General features: G+C 43.8%; 2 long non-coding RNA genes across 2 annotated transcripts; one reads left to right on the top strand and one right to left on the bottom strand.

The window, feature by feature from the left end:
- On the top strand, positions 1 to 10,818 carry LOC134475291 (uncharacterized). Its single transcript, XR_010046431.1, has 6 exons — positions 1 to 327; positions 2,220 to 2,294; positions 2,589 to 2,714; positions 3,400 to 3,564; positions 5,626 to 5,754; positions 9,827 to 10,818. It is a non-coding gene; the product is annotated as an uncharacterized LOC134475291 (long non-coding RNA).
- LOC134475292 (uncharacterized) lies at positions 4,516 to 9,335 on the bottom strand. The gene is made up of 3 exons (XR_010046432.1): positions 9,000 to 9,335; positions 7,999 to 8,171; positions 4,516 to 6,878 (listed from the first exon to the last, which is right to left on the bottom strand). It is a non-coding gene; the product is annotated as an uncharacterized LOC134475292 (long non-coding RNA).
- Positions 10,819 to 26,029: the final 15,211 nt, after the last annotated feature.

Here is a 26,029-nt window from a genome sequence, read left to right as displayed (position 1 = left end):
AGGTCATTAATATCCGACCCGTGTGCGGCTTCTGATCAGAGATCATATAACCTTCCTCTCTATCTGGTTGAAGGGTTGTATGCTCCTTTCCACATCCTCAATAAACCTATTTTTTTTTTTTTTTGTCTTATACTTTTGCTTCTATATTGCACCAGAAAACTAACATTTCGGTGCTTTGAGACTCGGATGGCAGAGCATGCTAGCTCCTGGGAGTCACTCCTAGTCAAGCTCCCCTGCCTACGAACCACCTTTCCTTCCTCTGGGACCCGTTTATTTGCCAACTCTAATCTGCATGCAACACCAACCAACACTCCTCAGTCATCACAGGTGAGCTGCTGTCTGAGGTTTTCTGTTTCTGTTCCTAAAATTCACAAAATTGCATCAGAAAACCTGTCCATTACACCCTTGGACAGAGATAGCATTGGCAAAACTGTTACCTCTTATTCTCTAGGATCCCACCCGCATTCTTGGTAATGGCCAATGAGAATGGGTGTTGGGACCTTCCGTGTCACACCTTCAAAACAGGTGAGGACTTCTTTTGATAGGTGGATCTAGGACAGCTTTGAGGAACTAAAGCTCTTATGTCCTGAGGCAAACTTGTTCTCTCAGCTCACTTATAATTAGGTCCTGGGGACCACTTCCTGTCCCCTGAGAAACACCTCTAGGTGCCTGGTTCATAACCTTGGTGCTCTTGGCCTTAAGAAGGCTATAAAAACCAAAAAGCTGACCTTTTATTTATACTTTTGGTACAATGGTGGCAGGTTGGCAGAAACCCCTTTATTTTTAGGACTTTTTCACTTTGAGGTCCTGTCCTTCTCTCCGTCTGTCTTGTATAGTAGCCCAGACATTCTGACTCACTCTGCTCCCCCAGGATCTCTCCCCTCCTGCCCACCACACTGCTAGATGATTCACCACCTGTTTTTACTCCCCCCTCTCATATCCCCTCGGCCTTTTCAACCACAGGTCTCTGAGCCCCCCGTTTCATTCTCTTCCCTTTCCTCACCCCAGCAGTCTCTAACTCTTCCTTTACTTCCTCTCTCCAACCTATGAATCCTCCATCTGAGCTGTCCATCCCATCAGATGGGCCCTCTTCTCTTTTCCCCTCTGTTCTTACATCGCCACCTCACCCTACTCGATCTCATGTGTTTCAGCCATCTAGCAGGCCACATGGTATTCAAACATCATCTTGCAATTCCATACCACATGGTCCTCAGCAGCCATCTTGCTGTGGCTCACATGGAGGACAGCCACCATCTTATGGTCCTCTGCCATGTGACAGAGTGCCACCATCTTATGACAGGTAACAGAATAAACGGCCACCATCTTGTGGTCCCTCGTTGTGGGATCAGCAGCAGCCATCTTGTTGTCTCATGATGACCAGTTGCCATCTTGGGCTTCCCTCTTGCATGGTGGTGAGTGACCATTGTGTGGTGGATCACCTGGTAACTGCCCACAAATGCCTGCTCAGTGGCCTCCCACTGCACAGCCTGTCAGCATCTGTCCCTGCCCTCCCTTTGGAAATAGGCTGGCCCTGAAGGACCAATTCATATTCATCTTCCTTTTTCCCTCACTGACCTACATCAGAGTAATCATAAATTAAGTGCCTTTTCTGCTATTTTTATTTCAAGATATCTCTATTAATTAACCTACAAAAATGTTCACACTGGTTTATTTATTATAGTCCAAATTGGCCAAATATATTTGAGTGTACTCTGATTTCATAAGATGTTTGTCAGTCTGTCTGAACAGATATACATCTGTTTTCTGTTTGTCCAGTTTAAACTATGCAGATCATCTCTCATGTTAGTCTATTTGTCTGCTCTGTAAACAGCTGTTCCTTTTTTGAGCTCAACAGTCTTTCCCCTTTAATTTTATTGTGTTTTCAGATCATTTAATCCAGGTTTATTTGGGGTATAGATCTAAAAATCATGCTTCCACCTAAGGTTGCCAGCTGGTCAAAATGATGCTAAAACTGGTTAAACAAAATCCCTTGCGGTGAGGAGAGATTGGACAAGACTTCAATTAATGAATAAGAAACTGGCCACTTTCTTATCCATCTCTTATTAATTAGAGGTCCCAATAATCTCCATAGCCTTATAGGAGACACCCCAACTAAAGTTCATATGGCTAAGACAATTCAGTGCTGCTGATCATATGGTATATTCATGCCTTCATATATAAAATTGGGATTATTTTTGATGATAAACATTCTCTTTCAGATCCAGACATCTGCATTTTTCTTGTGCTCCAGCCAAAAGATTCAAGTCAAACAACGTGAAGTCATCAGTCAAACAGTAATTTTTAAACAAAAGCTTATGTAATGTATATGTTATGTATGTGCCACTACACTTAGAGATGCTTAAATATTGAGCAGCCCAAACAATGTCTCAAATTTCTTCAGTGACATCCTATTAAAGGACATGGGTTACAAAATGTCATCTCAAATGTTGAAACACCCATGGCTAATAGAAAATAACAGTTCCAATTTAATGTTCTATGTTAAGCTTACTGCCTCTACTACACTGTACTGTTATCAATCTTTTCTTCTGAACAAGTAAAATTAAGAGATAATTATAAATTCCTTTTAGATTCCTTTTACTGACCTCCACCAGATCTTTTCCAGAAAAAGGATATATGATGCATATTGAGGCTATAATTAACCACAATTGAGGCTTAAATGGCACCACAGCTGATCTCTCTCCTAAATAAAAAAGGTAAAATTAATAAAACAGGCCATCCTCCAAAATCAGATGGCAGTAGATATTCTAACAGCATAGTAAATACTTATATAATTGTAAAAGCTAAATGTGTGAATGATATGCCAGTTTCTAAAATTCCCTGGACCTTATCTTTATCCTCCTTGTGGGAAGCCATTAACAGAATTATACTCATAGATACCCTGTTGATTCTATTATTTGGCCCCTGCATACTTAACTGATTCATTGCCTTTGTCTCCTCTAGACTTAAGGCTGTACACCTACCCAAGATAAAATGTCTGCTATCTACTGAGAGCCACTAATTAAAAGCTCTGCAGAGTATCCCTGACTGCTATTTGACAGCTTCAACCCCCTTCAGTCTAAAGAAGCCAGATCTGTCATTGCCCATTACCCTTCATGGCAGTTTGGGTTACTCCTTTAGAGGGAAAAATGCTACAGGCAGCTGAGTCAGTTAAAAATATTATAGGCAGTCAGACAGGGTTAGGGCCTCAAAGGAACCAACACAGGGGACAGGTGTCTTATGACCCTTGAGGAGACAGATCCTCCTGCTGTGGGCCAGATCCCAAGACAAAAGGCTAAACTTGGCCCTCAAACCCCACAGGAAGACCTTCTTAATATGGCTTTTCATGTTTTCAACAACAGAGATAAAACTCAGAGGAAAAATAAAAATCTGATCTTTTAGCAGTGGTAGTTGGAGCTCTAAGACAAGTAAACCATGACAAGGTGAGCTGCCCAAGCCCCTCCTGGACCATGCTGCAAGTGACAAAAAGGATGCTGGGCAAGAGAGTGCCTCCTTTGCAACCTCAAGGGCCATTGGAAGAGTGACTGTCCAGCCACCAGAGAGCAGGTAAGCCATCCTCTAATTCCTTGCCCTCACAGGAGATCTCATCACCACCAGATTTGTCATTGGCTGATCTACTCAGACTTGCTGCTGAAGATTGATGGGGCTCGGGGGCCACAGACCCCATTAAGGTACGCCTCTCAGAGCCTTAAGTCTCATTGGAGGTCTCAGGTAAGACATTCTCTGTACTTGTAAACATGGAGGCCATTTATAGTGTTATTCCTGAGTTCTCAGGCATTGTGTTAAGTCCTCAGTCTCTGTAGTGGGTGTTGATAGCCAACGAACACAGTCTCTTCAAACAGGGCCCATTGCATGCAGGTTCCAAACTCTTCTTCATCCATAGCTTTCTGGTAATTCCAACATGTCCCACACCTCTTTTAGGTAGGAATCTTCTCCAAAAGCTTAACTTTTCCTTTACCTTCTCCCTCCCCACAGCTCTCATCCTCCAAACACCATCACAGTGTGCCATAAAGCCATCCACTCCTTTCCCTTCTTCCTTGGTTGATCCCATAGTTTGAGACACCTCCAACCCTGCCCACCCTACCCATGCTATGCCTGTTTTAATTTGTCTCAGGGATCCTTCAATTTTGCCTTGCATTACCCAATACTCTATAGCTCCCAAACATTTACAGGGACTTAAACATATAATCAAGCATCTTTTAGACAATGGTTTTCTTAACCTACCCATTCACTCTACAATAGTCCCATTCTCCCATACTCAAGTCTAATGGGTCCTATCATCTGGTACAAGACCTTAGAGTAATCACTGACTGACACTGTTACCCCAATTCACCCAGTGGTGCCAAACTCTTTTACCATGCTCTCTCATATCCCTCCCTCTGCCACTCACTTCATAGTCCTAGATCTTAAAGATGCCTTCTTTACCATCCCCTTACACCCTGATTGTCAGGATTCCTTTGCATTTATGTAGACTGACCCAGACACCCCCAGATCTCAACAACTTACTCACACCTGTCATATCAGGTTAGAACCTCTCCTGAGGGACACATACCACCCCTTCCTTTCCTATGCATCAATTTTGTGGACACACCTACCTGCGAGTCAAGACTGGCAGGTAGATTTTACAAACATGCTCCATCACAAAACTTTCAAATATCTTCTCACCTTTGTCTGTACTTTTATAGGATGGAGAAAAGCCTCTCCCACAACCAGGGAGACTGCTGACGTAGTTACTAAAGTCCTATTTCAAAAAATAATTCCAAAGTTTGGTCTACCTCAGAGTATCCAGTCAGATAATGGCCTAATCTTTATTTCTCAGATCCCTCAACAGGACTACAGCTAAAATGGAGTGGCCCCTACTGGTCTTCCTCGGAAGTTCAATGGCGGTCAGCGTTGCTGGACTGCCATCCTGGTTCCACATCACTCAAGCTGAGCGGTGCCCTCCTAACCCTGACTCCCCTGACTCTAAACATCACGAGTGCTCACACATCTCCTATCTTCCATCTCCATCTCACCAAGGTCCCACGGTCACAATTTTCAGGCTAGATCATGTTTTGTTATCCTTTGTGGCTCCTAATCTCTTACATTCTAAACATGAGACCCTTCTGATCTAGAGTCTCATCTCACTTATAGCGACGCAGCCACAGCCCTACCCACCCTTAGTTTATAATTTCCCAAACATGATTCAACTGTCAGCGCTTACATTTCTCATGCCTCACATTCTCTCCAGCTCAATTCCTGGGCCAAGGACAAATCCTACCTACACTTTTACCCTTTCAGATGGGGGAATGGGGCTGGGGATTTAGCTCAGCAGCATAAGCGCCTGTCTTACAAATGTGTGGTTGTGAATTCGATCCCCGATACTGATAAAAAGAAAAAGACAAAAAAAAAAAAAAAAAAAAAAAACAGTTGGGGGAATAATGACCTCTTTTAATTTCACCACTTCTAGCTCCATGCTTACTTTTCAGATTCATTCTCACCATGGCCCTGATGGAATGACACATTCAGATCAACAGTAGCTTTTCTTCTACCTTTCCTGGGTCCTTTAATTATGATAGTGACCTGCCTCCTCAAAGCACCTTGTGTTTCTTTATTTTTCCAATCTAGGATGTGATCGTTCACCAACAAAAAACTCCTTGTCCTGGCTGAAACACCTGGTACCAGTCTCTACACGGGCATCAACCATCATCCCATCAACCTCCTGGACCCCAACAGGATGCCCTCATCGAGCAGGAAGTACTAAGAGACAATCTTTGCCCTTTTTGTAACAATACAAAGATGGGAATGAAAGGTTGATGCCCTAGTATAAATTACTGTACAACTATGGCAGTGGTCTAATATGGCAGAGAGCCAAAGCAGAAATGCTTATCACTTCCTCCTTCTTCTTTAGCCCTAATTGCAACTCTCTTTCCTGTTTTCACACACAGAGAATTCCAATCAGTTCCTCACAGGTCGTCAATATCCACCCCATGCACCACTTCAAATCAGAGATCATATAACTCTCTGCCTCTCTGTATCTGGTAGAAAGAGACAGACTAACCACCAAGGGTTGTGTGCTCCTTTCCATGTCCTCAATAAACCTGTTCTTTTTGTTTTGAACTTTTTGTTTCTCTATTGCACCAGAAAATTCTAACACACACCAGCCCCAAAGTACCAGCCTCTTTTTTCCCCCCTCTCTGTGCTGCTTCCTGGGAGTTTTCTCTTCTTCTAATTCTAGTGAAGCACAAGGCATGTGTCCAGTTACCTCTGCAACACTTGGAAACAAAAAAACAGGATTTTCTTCCTTATTAGACCTAGAGATTCACTGCGGACTGGGAATTATTCCAAGATTCTGATAGAATTTTCGGTGTGGCTAAAAAGATAAGTATGAATTAAAAGTGGCCTTTATTTTAAGAATGTGGAGAGAGACTCCATGACCTCCGAGGTCTGGCTTTCTCTCTGCTGGACACATGGTGTGGGGGCATACATGTAGCTTAGGTTTGGGGTGGAGCCTAAGGGGCATTATTGATGCACAGGTAGCCCAATGGAATTCATTTCGCACCACAAGTAAATTGCTTAGGGGCAGGAAAGGTGACCTCAAATAGAGCCTCTTGGTTCCGCCTCCCAGCCTCCCACCGCTGCAGCTTCCCATCCAGGGGACAAAATCCTTTCGCTGCCATCTTTTTATTATTAGGAAAAAGGGTGAAGATTTTCTTTCTTTCTTTCTTTCTTTCTTTCTTTCTTTCTGCTTCCTGCTGAAAGGAGGCGCTGTACTGGGGTTTAGGAGTATTGACAGGATGACGGTTAATGCCCATGTAGAAGCTGGTGCTAGGTGTTTTAACAAGGACAACTTTATCACTGGTGAATGCCCACAGGTTAGACTGGAAAAATAAAGAGACAAGGTGTTATGAGGAGAAATGGCACTATCATATTTAAGGATCTAGGTGAGGTAGAAGGAAAGGTGCCTTTGATTTGGATATGTCATTTTATCAGGACCACGTTGAGATAGAATCATTGCCACCATAAGGTACAATTCTGAAAAATAAGTGTGGGGTTATGAGAGGTGATTATTCCCCCATCTTAAAGGGTAAAAGTTAAGAGAGTAGGTAGGTAAGACTTGTCTCTGGCATGTATGATGTGGGATCTTTAAGAAAGACTGTGGAGAGTCCTGCTGTAAAAAAGGATAAGAAATTAGGAACCAAATTAGATAGCAAAACATGACAGCCTGAGAGTTGTGGCTGTGAGGCCTTGGTGAGGTGGAGATGAGCGGGCAAAAGGATGGTTAGATCTACGGCTGGAAGGGCACCACTTCGCCTGAGTGATGTGAAACCAAGATGGCAGTCTAGCAACTTTAACCACTGTTGAGGTTGCCAAGAAGACCAGGTATGGGCTGCTCTAACTTGATTGTAGTCCTTGGGATGATTTGCTGTAACAGGAGTTTAGTAAGTATTTTAGTAGTCTCCCAGGTTGTGGGAAAGGCATTTATTTATCTTGAAAAAGTATAAACAAAGGTGAGAAGATAAAATTTATCTGTCAGTCTTGATCAGGATTGTGTCTGAGAAATTGGTGACTAAGAAAGGAAGGGGTGCTATATATCCCTGAGGAGAGGTTTTACTAAAGATAACGGGTGTAAGCTGTTGAGGCCTCAGAGTGTCTGGGTCAGTCTGCATAAACACAAGCAGTCTGGAACCTGCACAAAATAGGCCCTGTCTGTAAAGGCTGCATAGGTTGGCCACCAATACCCGCTATAGAGACTGAGGACTTAATATGGCAGCCTGAAAGCTCAGGAAGAACTCTATACATGGTTTCTATGTCCTCAAGTATAGAGAATGTCTTACCTGAGACTTCTAGTGGGACTTGAGACTCTGAGAAGGACACCTTAATGGGGGCTGTGGACCCCAAGTCCTGTCAGTCTTCAGCAGCAAGTTTAAGCAGGTCTGTCAGTGATGAATCTGGCAGTGTTGGCATTTCCTGTGAGGGCTAGAAGTTAGGATGGCTTACCTACTCTCTGGTGGCTAGGACAGTCCAATAGCCCTGGGGTAAGGTCCCAAAGGAACGCCAGGATGGGGCACTCTCTTGCCCAGTGTCCTGCTGCATTCAAGGCATGGTCCATGGGGGCTCAGGCAGCTCCATCTTGTGTCAGTTTATCTGTCTCAGAGCTCCAAGTGTCACTGCTAAAAGATCAGATTGTTATTTTTATCTCTGTTGTTGAAAACACATATTAAGAAGGTCTCCCTATGGGGTTTGAGGGCCAAGTTTAGCCTTTTGTCTTGGGATCTGGCCCATAGTAGAAGGTATCTGTAGAATTAATTAAGTATGCAGGAGTCAAACAATACAATCAACAGGATTTTTTTGTCTTTTTGTTTTTTATCAGTACCAGGGATCAAACTCACAACCACACAATTGCAAGGCAGGGGCTTATGCCACTGAGCTAAATCCCCAGCCTCTCAACAGAGTATTTATAACTTTAGTAATGGCTTCCCATAAGGAGGATAAGGTCCAGGGAATTTTAGGAACTGACATGTCATTTATGTCATATATAAGATCTCTTTATGTTATTAAAACGTCTAATGCCATCTGATTTTTGGAGGATGGCCTGTTTTATTATTTTTTTTTATTTAGGAGAGAAATCAGCTATGGTGTCATTTAACATCAGTTGAGTACAGTTAATTATGGCTCAGCAGAGGGCAGAGCCAGGGCAGGGGGACAGACTGGGAAAGGCTCAAGCCTGGCCTCTGTCTCAGTGTTGGTCTTATTGTTTTGCATGCATCATATACCCTTTTTTTGGAAAAGATCTGGTGGTTCCCAGCAAAAGGAATCCAAAAGAAATTTATAATTACCTCTTAATTTCAGTTGCTAAACATCTAGAAGATTGATAACAGTACAGTACATTATAGGTAGTAAGCTTAACAGATTCAGAAACTTTGCTGATATTTTGTTTTCTCCTTAAGATCATTATTACTGCTCCTTGCCCTTTGTACTTCCCCAAACTTACTCCTGACCTTTGATGTTGCTGTCTCCTCTCCTCAAGCTGAAGCAGAACTCAGGGAAGCTCCCCTGCTTCAGGGGAAGTCACATTACTGAGCCCTGCAGAAAATACACCAGGGTGTTATGTCATCTGCCCCTTGCTGCTCCTCTGAGGGTTCTAATGTCATTACAGGAGGACCTGGGGACCAGAGAGATTAAGTCAGTTGCCTAAATTCAGACAGCCAGAGAGTAGCAGCTGAGGGACAGGAACTAGGTCTGCCTGGGCTGAAGAGGAGCTGCTGACTGCCACACCCTGTCCTCCGGGACCCCTGCTACAGGAACTAACAAGAGTGCAGGGACCGGCCGGCCGGGGGTATGACTCAGCATCATAACGCCTGCCCGGCAAGCAGAGGGTCACGAGTTGGATCCCTGGTACCAAAGGCAAAATGGTGTAGGTGTGATTTCAGTCTCATTGTCTGAGCGCACGTGTGCACACACACACACAAACATATGCCTCCCTCCCAACTGATTTCTTCATCTTGGAGTTGATCCTCTTTTCAGTAAAAGGGGCGGAGTTATCACCAAACATGGGACAATGGGGATTTCCTCCAGGGCTTACCAGCTGGTTCTCAGCCAGAACCACCCCCATTCACCACACCACACCGCTGAGTGTTTCTGGACCTCTTCAATCCAGTCCCTGCTCAGTGAAAAACTCTCATGACCATCGCCCCAAATTCCAGGGCTGTCTTCCTTCCCACTCAGTGACTTACATTCCTCAACCTTGCCAGCCAGTGGGTGGGGTGTTGCTGTGTTGCATTTAGTGACTTTAATTGTAAAACAAATCCTTTCTTTTATTTTCCAGATGTCAAATGACCGTGTAAAATTGCAAGTGACTTTCAGAACACACCCAGGCATATTTAAAGAAGTTAGCACCTCAGATGGCTTCAGCCTCACCAATCAACTGTGCTACTCCCTACTACACCCTGGTGAATGAATGCTGGCTGAGCTGGAGCCCTGCACACCCGGCCAAGGGTCCCCCAACACTGCCCAACCTCTGTCCCCCTACAGTTGAAAACAGCTGAGCAGGAGCGACTGCCTCTGCTCACAGTGTCATAAAACTCCACCGAATGAAGAAGAAACAAAAATGGTGATACTTTTTTTAAACGCAAACCTCCCTCACTGCTGATCTCTTCTTGTCTTGGAGTTGACTGTTCTTTCCTTCAGTAAAAGGGCCAGGATTACTATAGATGAGTAACAGCCAGAAGTGTCCCCATGGATCAGAATGCAGCCCTGTGTGTCATGGCGTTGTTATCGAGGGGCAACACCCTTCACTCCTCTCAAACCTCACCTATTGGGAAATTTAGCAGCTGTCTACACAGCACCCACCCACTTACTTGTCCTCAGAGAATTTGTGCTTGCTGTTGGATTATGAAAAAGTGGAAAGCCCTTGGTTTCATAGTCCTTGAACATTGACACAGTGCTGAGGAAATGAAAGCCAACAATCAAGCTGGAAGGTTTCCACCCTGAAATGTTAGGAGGAGCAGGGGACATGGCAGGGAACAAATGCCAGGGGCTCTGTTCCTGGGGAAGCAGTGCTTACAGGCAGACCTGGGTGTGTTATCAAAAGGAGGAGCCTCGCTCAGCCCTGCTCAACAGCAGCAGGCTGCAGAGATAGGCTGGGAGTGGAGAGGAAGATAAACTCACTCAGGACACCACATAGTCAGTGGACGGACTTCCTCTAAATGCTTGCAAAATGCCCTCTGTTGATTCCCAGAAATGACTAGAAGGTCTGCCCAAGGACTACACATTTCTACCAGAAGATTCAGAGAAAAAAATAATAAAAGCGTTATGTATTTGGTCACAAAAAAATGTTACAGTAAGCCTTTGGTGTCTGTGACTTTCACACTTATGAATTCAGTCAATCACGGATAAAAAATATTCAGAAAAAAATTGCATCTGTACTAAGAAATGGACATACTTTTCCTTATTGTTTCTTAACGAATGCAATATTACAATTATTTGCCTAGCATTTGAAAGAGTTTTGCCCTAGAATAAATTACACGATATTATGGAGGCTGAATCAGGGGAGGCAGAATCAAGGGATGTTTACCTTGAGATCACTTCCTCCTTCCCCTATTACAACAAGTTCCAATCAGCTCCTCACGCGTCATCAATGCCCACCCTAAGCACTACCCCATGATCAGAGGTCATATGTATTTCTCATACCCCACATTCCAGTCAGAGGAAGCTAGTCCATCCATGGTCATAGACACCTCTCCATGTCCTTGGAATAAAGGCTACTTTTACTTTATATTTTGCTCTTTTATCACACCAAAAACACTAACAGCATTGACATTGTCTTGGGTGTCATGCGTGATTTAGAGATGATTTAAATTACACAGGAGGATATGCGTGGTACTATGCAAACAGCATGCCATTTTGCAGAAGAGATTGTGTATCCAAGGATGTTGTTTTCTAGCAGATCCTAGAACCAGATACCAGATTCCAAGGGACAACTGCATATTTGATTCAGTGAGATTTTATGAGGGCCTTCAGTATAGAGAGCCCTTTCCCTTCCTCATCATGGCTGAGGAAGCTTATATTTGTAAACCCATGGAAAAGTTACGGGAATTCTAGCAAGCTAACTTTAATCTACCACTTCCAGTGCACCCCACCGTGAGAATAAAGACACTAAGACATATTTATAATTATTAGGAGTCCTTAGTCTGGCCATGCTGAAGGTTCATTGGAACAAAGGCCTTGACCCAGGGCCCAGCCAGTTTTTTTATTAATTCATGAAAAAGGGACTGGTTTGAGGATGACTGACTGTGAGAATGGCAGGAGACACATGAGTACTGTGAGCTGGGCTAGGTAGGAGGCCAGAAAGCACTTCTGCAATACACAGAGAGAAAGATATGCAGAAAGACCAATCTGCATAACACAACTGAGATAACATTAAAGTTTAAAAGGCTGGTGCTTCAGCTGTGATGTGCAAACATTTTCTGTTCTGAGAAGTCATACTTCTGTTTTGTTTTGTTTCTGATATAGTGTCTCACTATGCAGTTCAGGCTGGCCTTGAGCTCACTTTGTAGCCCAGGCTGGTCTTGAACTCCTGATCCTGCTGCCTAGCCTCCCAAGTGTGAGTTTGCATGTGTGTACCACCACACAGCTAAATCATAGCCTCTTATCTTAAGGCTCAAATCCAGTTGACAGTCCTAGAGCAGTGGCTATGCCATCCCGCTGGGCTCAACCATGTTTTGATGGAAGTCATGGGATTGGGAAACAGCAACTATCTTGCCTAGCTTCAATCAGCTAGCCCTGTTTACATTGTTAAGAGCTAATTGAAGGAAAAACACAATGGCCCAGCCAGTTCTGTGCATGGAGAATAGGGCCAGGCTTAGCCAAAGTAGAGGTAACTGCTCTTTGTCCAGGTTCCTCCAAACTTCAGGTCAAGAAACAGAAAAGTCTCCCTCCTTATGGCATTCAGGCAAAAACACCAAGGGAAGTTGGTCACATATTGCTGGGATTCTGCCAAAGGACAAAACTTAAATGTTGGCCCTTGAGATCTCTTTGGGGTCACCTCAACTCTCCATCACTTTGCCTGCATAAGCCCCAGAGTTCCCTAATATTAACCACCAGGATGAAATCTCTGTGAGTCCTTATGCTTCAAGCTCCTATGTCCCCTCCAGCTGCCTCTGCAAATCTGGTTGTCCAACACACTCGCACAAAGACATCCACTGTTGTTTCACTGCTAGCCTAGAAACCAACACTCCTCAAAAGGAAACTGAGTCTAGGTATTATGACACACTCCCACAGTGGAGTACTGAGGAGCAGTATAAATAAGGGCTGGAACTACATCTATCCAAAGCAAACTGTTAAGTGACAAAAGTAATAGCAGCAGGTAGGTTACTGTTTAAAGAAAAAAAATACTCCAAAAGCATCTCCAGAAAGACACACATGATGCTGAAAGCTGTGGTTGTCATGGAGAGAAGAATTAGGGCTAAGGTCAGCAGTAGGACAAAGTTCATGTCTGTACATTTTTTGAACAGTGAGCCATTGCTGATGAGGAAAGGTGGTTGGAGAAGCCACTCACCCAGGTGTCCTGGACAAGAGTTCTGGAGGAGGATGAGGAAACTCTGGCATCTAACACCCTCACACTCAAAAGATTTCTGGTGCTAAAGTTGCTCCCTGAACACCTGCTACCCATCGCTGCAGCCCCGCCTTCCCCCATGCACCTTCTGTTCCATGGTGTCTTCCACGCATCCTCATTCCTCCACACACCTGCTTCTATTCTGCACCCTCCCTCGATGATCATCTACCACAATGTCATGGTTTATGTTTGGGGCCCCCCAGGCCTCATGTGTTTGCATTATACATTTGTGATTGGTTCATTGTCCAGAGCCTAGATTGATGGTGTCAGTGCTATGCCCACCTAGGAGTGGAGCCAACATACAAGGTAATGGCAGAAAAAAGTGTGTCTCTCTCTCTTGCCAGTTTCCACCTTGCCATTTACAGCCACCATAAACTGCAGCCCCACCATGCCACCCCGCCTTCAATCCAACTAAAAATAGACTAAAACCTCCAAAAACTATTAAAAAAAAAATAAAACTTTGCTTTCCCAACTTTGGGCATCAGGTATTTTGTCTCAGTGATGAGTAAAAAATAACTATGACAGAATTTGGCACCAGGAGTGGGGTCCTTTGCTGTGACTATACCTGACCATGTTAAAAATAGCTCATGGGCAAAGTTTTAAAAGGTTCAGACATGTGGCTTGGGTGCATAGAGCTGGAGCAGATTAGGCTGTTCTATAGAGGGGATTCTGGTCAGAGCTCAGAAGACCAAAGCGCTGATAAAAAGCCTCATGATAAAGACCAGGCTTGGGAGATTTCTGCTTAAAAAAAAAAGGAATACATTGGTTATTGGACTCCCTAGAATGTGTGTTATGGCTTGGAAGAAAGTTTGTCTGCATTTTGTTCATGCCCAGAGACTTTGCCTGAGCCTGAGACTAAGGGCAATGGACTAATTAATCTGGCAAAAAAAATTTCAAGGCAGTCAAATGTTGAGGCTGTGACATGGATATTGTTGGGGGCTTTTAGCCAGCTTTATGTTACAAATCAGGAGCAAAAAGCCCAGCAAGATAATTTACAATGCTGTAGTTTGGAAAAACAAACAAACAAAAAAAAAAAAAAAACAAAAAAAAACCTCCAGTAAAGCTGTAGATTGTAAAGACAGCTGACACTTTGATAGCTAAAAAAAAAAAAAAAAACCAGATAAAAATGATGGCCAAGGGGCATCCCAACAAGCAGCGGGTCCCTTCCCTTTGCAGCCTCCAAACTGTAAAAGTAAAAAACTTTGCTCAGAAAAAAAGCTACAGAGTACCATGCTCCAAAATGGCAACAGAGACCACATGAGGTTCCAAAATGGTGGCAAGGTAAAAAAGCTTTTCTTCACAATCAGGTTCACAGAGCCCAACAATCCAGGTAATCCACCACTACGCAAAAAAAGAAAAAAAAAAAAAAAAACCTGGCTACTGCTCCAGCTGACAGCAAACCTTGGCGTCATCCACATGGTGCTGATTTTAGGTACAAAAAAATGCACAAATTCTGAGGGTAAAACAGCTTCCACCTCGATTGCAAAGGGCCTGGGAGGCCAAACAGTGTGCCCCAGAGAGGGCAATTTATAAAGATAAAATGATAAAGCCAAAGGTGCAATAGAGATCCCAAAAGTTTAAAGCCAAAAATGTGGATAATCCAAAAAAAGCTGCAAAAGGTGAGCAGAGAGGGTTTTTTTAAAAAGCTGCAAGAGCTGATATCCCTAAAAGTGCCATGGGGATGGAATCACCCAAGCCTTTTAGAGTTTACACCCAAATTACATCAAATGCTGAGTATAAAATGCTAAGACTTAATGTTCGCCCTGCTGGATGTTAGACTTGCTTTGTTTCCAATGCTTTATATTCCCCTGTTTGTAACTTTTGGAATGGTAATGTTTATCTTGTGTCTTTACATTTCAGAAATGTTTAACCTTGTTTCATTTATATAGGGGGTTACAGTTAAGAGTTTTCCATTGATCTTAAAAGAGACTTGAGACTTAGACTTTTCAACAATGCTAAAACTCTTAAGGCTTTGGCAACTCTTAGAGATAGACAAAATGTTTTTTATGTAAAAGATGTACACGAGTCCCGGGGGCCAGGGGTAAAATGTCATGGCTTATGTTGGTGGTCCCCATGCCTCATGAGTTTGCATTATGCACTTGTGATTGATTCATTGTCCAGAGCCTAGATTGATGGTGTCAGTGCTACACCCACATAGGGGTGGAGCCAACAGACAACGTAATGGCAAAAAAAAGGTGTGTCTCTCTCTCTTGCCAGTTTCCACCTTGCTGTTTACAGTCACACTAAACTGCAGCCTCACCATGCCACCTTGCCTTAGAGCTAAAAGTAGACTAAGACCCCCAAAAACTATAAAAAATAAGACTTTCCTTTCCCAACTTTGGGCACCAGATATTTTGTGTCAGCAACAAATAAAAAATAACTATGACACACAATAAGCCTGGACATGGGATGTGAATCACCCCCACTACCCCAGAGCACAGGAATTGCCACATTTCTTAATTTCTCTAAAGAAAATTAAGATCAGTTCAGTTCCACCCACTTGGCCCTGCCTTCCCTTGGGAGGGTGAGAGCTTCTGAGTTCCAGGATTCCTTCACCCAGCAGCATTGTGCATGAGCCCTGGTGCAGCATGGCAGCCAGTGAGCACCCAAGCACTGCCTCCTCCAGCGCAGTGACGGTCCCTGACACTTTCGGGTTCCCCAGTCATGTGACCTCCAGGCTCCTCCCCAGGTATCCACGACCCTGTTTCACTCTTTTCACCCCACATACATCTGGGCCCAGGTGCTGGATGGTGAGGGCACGTGGATTCCTAACCCTCCACACCTGCCATTCTCTCTCAAACTCGGGGTCTGGCTGCTAATGTTTCCCTCCTCTCAAAGCCCAAGGACCACCCACTGCCTCCCTACAGCTGTTCCTCATATTTTGAAACCAATATTGCCATTCTGAGACACAGAAGCAGAAGAGACTCTGCCAATTCCTACCCAAGACAAGAGGATTCACAGCTCAGAATGTCAGCAATAGGCCAAGCTTTGAAGAAGTTAAGTGCATGGTGAAGAATTTCACCTAAGGTTTATCAACCCAATACTTTATCACCTAAGGAAAACTTTGAGCTTTATATGACAGAAACATACTTCGCAGAAGTAAATGAGAATATTCTGAGGGAGTGTTAGAAAAAAAGCTACTCAGCAACACTTGTTAAAGCACAGTAAGTAGGATCTTTTGCAGGACCATTGGGAAAGGTATAGGACCATAGTGACAGGGTCTTGCCTTGGTGGGCAGAAACTGGGCTGGTTCCAAATGCAGCATGGGCAGTGGGTGGAAAACCCAGATACAGCCAACAAATGGCAGGTGGAAAATTATGAAGAGGAAGCATCAGGGGTTAAGGAGGATTCTGGCTTCCTCAACCTAACAGGATTCCTGGAGAGAATGGAACAGGGTGACTAGACATCACCTGGGAATGGGGGAGGAGGAGAAACCCGATCTCATGTCAAGGAGGATGAGGTCACAAGAGCGGCCAGGAATCAAAGACAGACGAGGGGGTCTTGCTAAACTGACTTTCAGGATTCTTTGCTAAGACTGAATTTTACAAAGAACTATAGAATTGGGCCTAGCAGAAGATTCAGAAACCTAAAGTTTGGCCAAGCAAAGCATCTTGGTCAGGAGGCAAAGGCTGTTCTTAGCAGGGGTCCCTGAGAGCTCTGTGCTTGGATTTAACATCATCGGAGAGCAATATTCATGGTCAGCCTGCACCTCACAAGGTGTGTCAGCTTCCCTGGAGCAGCCAGCTGCAGGACCAAGTGAATGCTCTGCCTCCCTACAAAGACAAAAAGTTCACCATTGAGAGTCTGCTCTGAGCAGAGAAGTCTTACATGGGAGCATAAATGTAAGGAGACTCCATGGTTTAACTTCATTGATGTAGGGTCAGGGACTGGTAATTTTAAAGCTTCGCAGGAGCATTTCATGGTGCAGACAGAATCCAAGGTGATCACATAAAGGCCTAAGATTTTAAGTTTCCTCTGTGCTATGCATTTCTCCTCCTCAGTCTCACTGTTATGTATTCTCAGAGTTTCTGTGCTCCCTAAGTCACTAGGCCAACAGGAATCAATGCCCCTGTTCATGTTCACAGACCTTCCTCCCCCTGGGTGCCCCTTATGCCATCCTGCATGTTGGAACCTGAGGCCCTGATAACCCCCTCTAGTCCTTGCAGAGGGACGGTGGCTGCCGCCGTTGTAACCAGCTGGCACCTATTGCCTTGGGAGCCAGAGGAGATGTGGGGAAGCAACACCATGGAGAAGAGTTAAGGTCTGCCTGCTGTGCTGGTACAGACAAATAAACAGCACTGTAGGAAGGCAGATAAATGAGAGGTAATACCGACTCCCAGGATCCTCCCAAAATTGAGTTCTCCCACTTCAAGGCTGGTGTAACTGATCTTCTGGATGTTCAACAATTGACAGAGAGCAAAGCTAAAAAAGACTAAAGGGATAAAAGGACTGCTAATATTTGGGCCCTGGCCCTCTAACCTCCTCCAGGACACAGGGCATAATGGGACTCCTCTGAGATGCGACTCTGGTGAGTTACCCAGCCTCCTGAGAAGGGGGATTGTTAGACCCCATTCTACAAAAAAACAAAAAAAATCATTGGTTATGCAAGATACTGGCCCATCCTGGTAAAGATCGGAGGGAGCCAAAAGGCTCTTCATGTGTCCCCAAAAGTAAGCCCTGAAGCCTTAACTGAAGGTGATAGTACAAAGGAGGTTACTTTCAATTACCTGCTCGATCTTAAATACACAACAGAAAAACATAACACAGAGTAAAACAGTTGATAACGTAAAAAATACTTAATGAACGTTAAAAGGGGGTGTCATGGTTTATGTTTGTGTCCCCCAGGCCTCATGAGTTTGCATTGTTCATTTGTGATGGTTCATTGTATAGTGCTTGGATTGATGGTGTCAGTGCTCCACCCACATAGGGGTGGAGCCAGGACGTGATGTAATGGCAGGAAGAAGGTGTGTCTTTCTCTCTTTGCTGGTTCGAGTTTGCTGCTGGCGGCCGCCATGAACTGCAGCCCAGCCATGCCTGCCTGTCTTGGAGCCAACTGAGTGTGGACTGAAACCTCCAAAAACTGTAAGAAATAAACCTTTCCTTTCCCAACTTTGGGCTTCAGGTATTTTGTCTCAGTGACGAGCATAAAGTGACTAAGACAGGCGGGATCTTTACCTATTCTTCCTAAAGATTCATGGGACTATTCTGATTAAACTATTCTGATTAAACTATTTCCTGAGTATTTTTTTTTAAATCTTAAATGGTTTTTACTAGAAAACCTTTCACATGAAGATACATAGAAATGTATCATCCATATGCAGTCACACACACACCCTTCGGTCTTACATTTTAAAATTCATACCCAAGGCTCCAGACTTTGACTTTTGGACTCCAGACTCACAGGCATCCCTTTGTTGTTGCTGCTGAGAGCTGCACGATACCTACCCCTGGATACCCCAGAAGGCACTATCCAGAAGCCCACTGAGGAACAGGTACACTTTTCATCTATCTGCGTGGCCATTAAACCTCACATTTTATGGAGTGGAAGTGAAAAACATGGAAATCATCTCATGAAGGCACAGATGCTGGAAGAAAGAAATGGAGCTGAGAAGACCGGCAGGCTCTGGCTTCCTCCGGATTCACTTCCTGCACTTCACCGTGGTGCTGTTCCATAATTACCACCAGCTCAGATTCTCATTTCCTGGTTTCCGCTTCTTTTGTTTTACCTCAGGCTCTTTGGACAAGCCATCCCAAACCCCAGGGCCAGCAGCTATTCTGAGTAGGACAGCCCGTCCTTCCTAACTCTGTCCCTGGTTTCCTTCAAAACTCTCAGTGCATACCGAGAGAAGTTTTTTACAACCAGTTTTGCATAAATGTAGCTGTCACTTCTGTTCCAGGTGGGTGTTGTACACCTGATGCTAACAGTGACAAAAAAAGAAACCTGAATGTCCTGATCTGCTGTACCAGTAGCTTATTAGCCCAGATTGCTTTCTCTTAAACATCCGCCTCCCTGGTCAAACAGAACTCATTACTCATGGAGTCATTCTAGGCGGTTCTGTTTCCCAAGAAAAGTTTGGAAGCTGGCTCTGTTGGTTGTGTTTTGTGTTTTTCAAATATTTATTGCTCACTTCAGCATTTCCGATATTGCTGCTCATATTCTAGTCATCTAGCAAGCAGCCACGGAGTGTTCATGTATGAGCCTGAATTTCCTGCCACTGAGCATTTTTAAAAATGATTGTGCTTTAATCTCTGCCACTGAGCCAGTTTTTCCGCCTTTCTATGATTTCAGTGCCTTCCTACCCTGCCCTTTCCTGTCCTGGCTCCACCTGTGTCCTGCCCAGGCTGGGCCCCGAAACTGACTGTTTCAGCCTTGTGTTCAGAGCCCAGGACCCTCTGTCCTCTTGGACTTGCACTGTGGCCATGTGGCCTGCTCCTACCTGGGGACCCTAAATGTCCCTGACACCCAGCACACACTGCAATGTGCCCCATCTATCCTGAAATAGCCCCAAAAGCCACTGTCCTGTCTTTCCCCTTTCTCTACCATAGTCTACACTGGTTTTCTCCACCTCCTTTCCCCTCAATCAGTTGTAAAAACCTTAAACATGAAAGCAACATATGCATATGGTAAACACTTAATAAGGAAAGATAGAAAATAAGTTCATCTTCTCCATCTGACTGTGTCATTTTCCCCAAAGACGATTAAGGATATTTATTAATTATATTAAGTAGTTGACTAACGTGGACCTTGAGTCTTACTTCAGAGAAAAAAATATTGATCTTCTATGTGTATTGTCTCTATTACATATTTTTTTACACATACACCTGTAGACATACAAGAAAACTTGTAAGTGGATCAAAAGATTGAATTTTGTTAAAAAAAAAGTTTCAATGTTCTATCCTGGCACTTGTGTCTGGTTGTCCCCTGGTGAGAGGATCAGAATAGACAGGGACAAGAGTAGGTAAAGAACAGCCCTCATCACTGTACTTTTTGTATAATTAGAATTTTTCAAAATAGCTGTACATTTCTTATTTGATAAATACATCATTTAAAATTTTTATTTTTTTTAACAAAATAGAACCTCTTCCAAACTTTATAAAAATGAAAAAAGACGAAATCATATATACAGTGAAATTCTGTTCATAGAAGTTTCAAAATCAATGCTTTAAACAGTTCAGCACATGGAATACCTACGTAAAGGTTCTAAAGAAAGCGTGTCAAATGTTAACTTCCAGGAACTGAGGTAAATAGCATGAACAGATTTTGTCTTCCTACTTTGCTGCTTTCCTTCAGGTTTGAGATTTTTCAAAATAAAAGGATAAGAAACACTTAAAAACCAGCCAAAGCTAATGCACCCCAGGGTGGTCACATGGGTATAAATAATAAAGAAAATAATTCAAAATCTGGCACAGAGCAAACTTGGGAGAGAGCACACGGTAATGATGGAAATCTTGTGCAGAGCTGCTGGTGCTGGCCGCTGTATACTTGATAAAAAATTCTTTGGGGTTTTTTTCTTTTTCCTTTTTTCAAGACAAGGTTTCATCCTGCAGTTCAGGCTGGCCTCGAACTTACTGTGTGGTCCAGGCTGGCCTTGAACTCGAACTTTGGCATTCCTCCTGCCTCATATTCCTGAGTGCTGGGACTACAAGTGTGCACCACCACGCCCAGTCTGGAGTTCTAAACAAGCACCAATTCTGCATCTCATCCAATTTGGTATTAGGTAATATATTCTTCTAATTAATTTCCAGGAACTGCAGTATGACACCTCAATTTTAGCTACCTTTTGGAAAGTATCCTAATATATGGAGTGTAAACTTTTGTTTTAAGACAACTCTGGATGAATGTTTTATAATTGCATAAATATCATGCCTGATTTATATTGTTCCCGTGACTTTTCCTTATTTTCTATAGCTTCTTCTGATTTCTGCACTGGGTTTTCATAGTATTTTTGTGTGCGTGATACCACCAAAGGCAAAAGATGATCAAAATCACATTCCTGGATTGACTTCTAATGACCCCTACATTAGTGCACTTGATTCTCATCCATGTCATCTAAATCACCATCAAAATCTAAGCCATCGTCACTTTCTTCATTCCTTTTGCATATCATTGATTATTTTCAGGATTTTCTGCCCTTTCTAATGTTTTATTAAATGGAACAACGCAGTCTTCTTTCCACATTCTGCACAAACTTCCAGTTCATGGTCTACACATTATGTGGTAAGAATCCTCCATGGTCTTCTGGAAACGTTTAAGGTACTTACTAGGTTTTGATCATGGTTTACATGTGCCACATTTTAAGAGCTTCGTGACAACACTGACACAATCCATCATGAAGTTTTGTGTTCATTTTCCAGCTTGTCCCCTCCAGGTCAGCCCATGTGACTTCCAGCAGAGGTCAAAGATCAAGCTCTGCCCTCTGGTTACTGTGTGGGAACTAGCTGTCTGGGTGCCCTTTTTGGGGGCTTTTTGTCTGAGACAGAGTCACCCAATGTGATCTCTAATTAGTCACCCTATTTTCGTCATCTCACCAGGGGCCCTGTGTAGTGCAAGCTGGCCTTGGATAGCCCAGGCTGGTCTCAAACTCACAACAATCCTCCTGCCTCAAGCTCCCAAATTCTGGGATTCCAGAGGTGCACCACCACACCCAGCCAAAATTTTTATCTTGATACCTTTCATATTAGGGTACACATATATAACTCAATTTTCTTCAAGAATGTTTTCTATTATAAAAGTTAAAATTGCATACCATATTTAAAAAGCAAAATACAAGTAATGATGTTAAAGTATTAGATCAAAATTATCTCTATAATGCTAAATTATTTAATTTTTTTTCAAAATTTAGCTTACATGACTTTACACAAAACTGTTCAGTCATAAGGTTTAGTGTGTATCTGCCTGCCAGAGGAAAGGACTGGGAACATGATTCATGCTCCTTACATCTGGACTACTTATCGTAAGTGGGGGGTGGGCTCCCCAGGAGATACTGACGCAGTCTGCAGACTTCATCTGTTTTTACAGTTTAGAGGTGATGCTACTGGCATCTAACAATAGCACGTTATTTTTAATGGCTTCAAAGTAGCAGATTGATCCTGATTTGGGTAATCATTTCCATATGGATGGATGTTTGGGTCATTCTCAGTTTTTAGGGTAGCTACTATCAGTACTAGAAACAATGCCATAGCAGAAGTCTTTACCCAAATACCAGTGGTTCCTCGGTGACATTTCTTCTCTTCCATTTTGGAGATCTCAATGAAGTGGCTCTGAGCAGGATTTAAAATTAACTAACTGACTTTCTATGTTTATCTGTGAGTCTGTTCTAGGCCTCGGCCCCTTGCCTTGTGACAGGAGCTGATTCAGGGTAAGTGAACCTCTATGAATCACTGGCCCTGGCTGAGGCATATAGTGGCCTGTGAGGCCAGAGATACCTCAAAGGGCAAGATAAGGCCACAGATGAGGACACATGGCTCAAACACCAATAAAGTAGACAGAGACGGCAGTTGTAGGCATCTTACTCCTGCAGTCTCACTCCTGCCATAAATATTATCGTGGAGATAAGATGGTTCTCCTTAATTGCCATGATTCACTACTTGGAGAAGTGTTTGAAGTGACTCCCAAGGTCCTGCTCATTGCCTGTGCTTTCCTCAATATTCCCACTCTTTGTTTAGAGATGGAATAAATATGGAGGGGGTGGACAGAGAAGCTCTTTGTCTTAGTCCTCATGAAAGCCACAGAGTCAAGAACTCTGAAAGAGAGTTTTGATCCTCCTGGAGCCCCAAAACCATACCACTTGTCTCATTTATTTAAGCCTTTGCCATACACTCATTTGGGAGACTAGGGATCCAGGTCAGAATCCAATACTTCCAACCCTCCAATTCCTTTCCTCTTACCCTATCCAAACATAGATCTGATCTGGTGATGGCTTCTTTTTGACTACTCATCCTTAAATGAGGGGAGTTTTTCTGGACCAGTCTTTGTGGGAGGTCTGCTGGAATTCCATGCCTTCCAGGAAATTCCCATCACCCAGGAGGGGCCAGTGAGACAAGCAAGCAGAGATAATAAGACCGGGAAGCTGTGACCCTTTGGGGGTCCATTGGCCCCAATGGAAACTCACATTCCTTCCAGTCCAGGCTCCACTGTTCACCTTGAGATCATTCATCCTTGGTCATGGGCACAGCACAGCAGGCCAGCTGGTGAGCACAATGTTAATCTTCCCTCTTCCAAACTCTACTTCTTAAGTAGGCTTTTCTTGGAGCCTGTCTTGTTTCCCTGGTTTGGGGGTGGGAGGCACAAACGCTAACATTTTCACCAGGCCAAGTAGGATAGCAGGGCAGGGAGTGTATGCTGATGGCCCTTGGGTCAGTTCTGTCACTTTTAGCCAGCCCTAGAAAGGAAGTCCAACCACTGCCAGAGGCTTCCTATACAGGGTGCAGTATTCACTCTCCCTTGTCCTCAGCTCGGCCTCCCTACTCTATGTAACTAGAAAGTGCCCCCTAGTACACTGCGTCTTGGCACTATACCCGTGACATCATCCCGTTCCACTTGACCTAGGTCTGCCTCCTTTTAAAAAAGCATGTTGTCATATTGGTATCTTAATGTGAAGCTGTCACCCCTTTGATGGGTATTTAAGTTGGGCTTTTGTCAATGTCTTATTTTTTACTGTCAACAGGGGGTTAGCAGGGGAGATCAGCCCTTTGAAAACAATTTGGGGGCATGAATAGGCCTAGACACAAAGCCTAGCTGGGCTACTAGATGCGGTTGGGGCATCCCATTCAGTTGTAAGTGTGATGGAGGCTTTGCCAAGTCCCTTCCACTCTCAGCCTTGCCTCAAGGAAAGACCTGGTGCTTGGTTAGATTTTCAACAACAGTATGTTTTCAAAAAAGCCAAGCCATGGGAATTTACCTTCACTTCCTCCTGGAATCATTTATTTATTTATTTATTTATTTATTTATTTATTTATTTTTTCCACTGGCAAACCTGTGATTCTACTTCCCACACGTGCACCATCTCTTCCTCATCCTGGATCTGTGACTCTAAACAAAAGGATAAAATGTCAGTCTTACTTGCAAGCTGTTCCCCTGTTGGGTTTGGACATTTAGTGCCGGGGTGGCGGGGGTAGCCTCCATCTCCCTGGGGTATGCCTTCTTCCCCGATGTGAATTCTCACCTGTACCAGAGAAGTCTCAGGACAAGCAGCCAGCAGAAAAAATTGAGGACAGTAACATACACCCAGCATTTCGGGTCAGAGCAGGTCATCTTCGGGACCTCATCCAGTCTCAAGTTGCAATCCTTCTAAGACTTTGGAGTTTGCACTGTGGAGTCGGAGGGGGTAGAAAGTACTTTGGACTCATTGACCTGGGCGTGACACCCATGCCTATGCCTCCCTGCCGGAAGCCACACTCAGAACTCCCTACCGGTCCCCACGGTTTCCTCTACTGCAAATGGCAGTACCCATACTTACTGTGTGGGGATATGCATGTGCTCAGTAAATATCACTTCAGCATGCTTGCTGAAAATGCTTAGGCTTGGAAAGCACTACACTGAACCAAAGTAGATAAAACTCTTGACTCTACAGAAGAAGCCCTGCCTTTTATTTCCATGTTTTAGCTCTGTTCACCTAAGAGACAATCCCATTGGTGGCTCCTTCCTACTTTGTCCTAGGAGCTGGCATCCTCCCTAAGGAATTCCTGTCTGCTCAGGAATCCATTCCTCTCCATCAGAAGTCTTCAATCACAAGAAGCTGGAAGCATCTCTGCACTAGAGACAAACCTAATTTTCCCCCAAAGAAACCATGGTCCAAGGTCAAAACTGGTCATTAAAAAAAATAGTCCTTGCTGATATTACATGAGGGTGTATTTATTTGAGGAAGTTGGTATGTTTATTTAACATATCTTAATTTCAATACCACTTCCTATTCTGTTACTTTCTACAACAAATGTCCTAACTGATAAACCTGGCTAGTTCCTGCAACTTCAAAACCTGGGTTGTCATGTTTTGCTTGTTCAGAACTCTCAGTTGATCTGCCTTGGCCCCAAGTACTCAAAATACATTAGAAAGAGTCCAAGTCACAGCCAGAAGCAGACACAAGCCCTGCATCTGTGTTCAACTTGGTCATTGCAAAGCAGCGGGGATGGAAGCCAGGCCTGAGTCACCATCTCGGCCAAGCTCCCTCTGTTTTTAATTTTTATTTTTATTAGTACATTTTTGCATTGCATAATGATTGTATTCATCCTGGGGACCGACTCCCTGTTTGACCTATTTGACCATTGCCTTTCATAATAAGACGGTGAGATTTGTTTTCTTTCATTACCTGCACTTGGCAATCACCAAGAGTGCCTCAGGGCAACTACCACCACCTCCACCACACCTCACTCCCCTCTAGACTTGCACTGCAGTAATATGTCAGGAACTGCAGGTGGGCAAACGAACAGATTATAAGATTAGCCCAAGGGAATAATGGCCTTTGTTCTTGAGATCTAAAAAACTGAGAAATACCTTATGACAAGGATCAGATATGTGTAATTTAGCCAGCAATTTCCATCTGTGGAAAGGTACCCACCCACCTATGATCCATACAAACTGTCCCTGAAGCGGCCTCCTGGACTGGTGGGCCTTTGGGATGAGAATCTCTGCTATCTGCTGATCAGCTGGTTCATCATAACAAAATTCTTTCTCCACCACCACCTTGCCTCTCCGCTAATTGGCTTTTCTCTGTGGCAAGCAGATCAAGTCTGTGTGTGGGAACAGGATATCCTGGGAGGTACGCTGCCTTGGCAGTGGGGGCTGAGAAAAGAGAAATACAATGCTGCTTCTCCTCACTGGTAAAGGGCTCAGTTTGGTTTACATGGCATATATACGGTGGGTGTTCTTCTCTCCCATGAGCCCAATAGCAAGAGTGAGACCACTATGGGCTGAAC

This window comes from Cavia porcellus, unplaced genomic scaffold (genome assembly GCF_034190915.1).
Source record: "Cavia porcellus strain 051 isolate PalLab524CR breed Dunkin Hartley unplaced genomic scaffold, mCavPor4.1 scaffold_2, whole genome shotgun sequence".
In the NCBI taxonomy this organism is placed as follows: Eukaryota; Metazoa; Chordata; class Mammalia; order Rodentia; family Caviidae; genus Cavia; species Cavia porcellus.
Note: the sequence above shows the minus strand (reverse complement) of the source record. Positions and strands in the feature narration are given on the sequence as shown.